The sequence below is a fragment of the Abrus precatorius genome, unplaced genomic scaffold, assembly GCF_003935025.1.
Source record: "Abrus precatorius isolate BTA unplaced genomic scaffold, Abrus_2018 Scaffold9, whole genome shotgun sequence".
In the NCBI taxonomy this organism is placed as follows: domain Eukaryota; kingdom Viridiplantae; phylum Streptophyta; class Magnoliopsida; order Fabales; family Fabaceae; genus Abrus; species Abrus precatorius.
This window is the reverse complement of record NW_020874439.1, coordinates 13,081,118-13,082,775: the sequence shown is the minus strand read 5'-3', so window position 1 is coordinate 13,082,775 and position 1,658 is coordinate 13,081,118. Positions and strand designations below refer to the sequence as shown.

The 1,658-nt window shown below is 35.9% G+C and overlaps 1 non-coding gene across 1 annotated transcript; it reads left to right on the top strand.

The window, feature by feature from the left end:
- Positions 1 to 1,273: 1,273 nt before the first annotated feature.
- On the top strand, positions 1,274 to 1,379 carry LOC113851780. The gene has a single exon (XR_003502345.1). It is a non-coding gene; the product is annotated as a small nucleolar RNA R71 (small nucleolar RNA).
- The last annotated feature ends 279 nt before the right edge of the window (positions 1,380 to 1,658 follow it).

Genomic DNA, 1,658 nt, shown 5'->3' with positions numbered 1-1,658 from the left:
AGGAGTTTCCTTTGTAAAATAGCACTGCATTCTTCAGTCAAAGGGACTATTTTATCATTCTCAAGCTTTCGTTTCTTAGATAACAGCCCCTTCATGAATTTAGCATAGGAAGGCATTTGTTCAAGTGCTTCAGTAAAAGGAATATTTATTTGAAGTTTCTTGAAGACATCTAGAAACCTCTCAATTGTTTTTCTTGTTTTGGATTGGGCATTCTTTGATGGTAAGGAAGTCTCTTGTATTTCTCCTCATCAATAGGTTGATTAGCTTCCTCAAGTATTTGCCTCTTTGTCTTCCTTATAGCCCTTGGAGAACTCTCTTTTTCTGAATTTTCTCTTTTCAGCAAAGTAAAATCTCCTTCATCCAGATCAAATTTTAATTTCTCCTCTATAGCATAATTATTTCCTCTTTTTTTGGCAGGTTTGGGACTCCCCACAACAGCTCCACTCCTAGTCATTATAGCTTGACATTGTTTTTTCAGATTAACAACTGCATTGCTAGGAAATCTCACCTCTTCTCCGCTGGATAATTGTTCAGCCAGTTGTCCAATTTGAGTTTCAAGCTTCTTCATGGAAGATTCTTAATTCTTGAAGCTTGTTTGGGTTACTTTCATAAATTGTAGCATGGTTTCCTCCATCTCATTCAACCTTTCAGTCATAGGCTTGGAGAATTTTTTATTCTTTGAGGTTGAGTGGCTAGATTCCCTTGAAAATAGGATTGTTGTGCTGCTGGACCTACACCAGAAAAAGGTAAAGCGGAATTAAAATTCTTTGCAGTAGAATATTGAGTGTTCCAATTAGAGTACTGCTGATTTCTGCTATTAGGACACTGAAAACTAGGTAGGAATGAAGGTTGTTGTCTCTGAAAATTTCCTATATAATTAATTTGCTCCTGAGGTTCATTTGTAGATGCATCACATGCTCCATTAGCATGATTTCCTCCACAAAAATCACAAGTAAGTTAAATATTCTTAATTGGAACAGCCTGTAAGTTGCTTATTTGTTGAGTTAGTGCAGCAATTTGTTTTGAAAACATTTGACATTGCAGCTAGCTTTGTGCAAGAAAAGTCTCAAGAATTTTGGCTTCATATCCTCCACTCCTTGTAGAGTGTCTAGAATTAGAATTTTGATACATAGATGAAGCCATCATCTCTATAATTCGTTGAGCTTCTTCCAATGATTTAGTATTCAATGATCTTCCCACAGTTGCATCAATCATGGTTCTAGGGGCTGGACTCATTCCATTATAGAAAGTTTCCAGTTGCATCCATTCCGGTATGCAATGGTGTGGACATTTCCTTAATAATTCTTTATACCTCTCTCAGCTTTATATAAAGATTCTCCTTCTTGCTGCACAAATGATGTAATTTCTCCTCTTAGTTTGGTAGCTTTAGATGGTGGAAAATACTTGGTAAGAAATTTATTGACAAGGTCTGCCCAAGTGGTGATGTTTCCTTGTTGTTGAGCTTGCAGCCAACATTTAGCTTTATCTCTTAATGAAAATGAAATAGTCTCAATCTAATTGCATCCTCGCTAACTCCATTCATCCTTATTGTATCACAAAGCTGCAAAAATTAGAGATATGTAAGTTACGGTTATCCGAAATTGAACCAGAAATTGATCATGCTGAACTAAATGAAGTAAAGCTGGTTTTATTTCAAA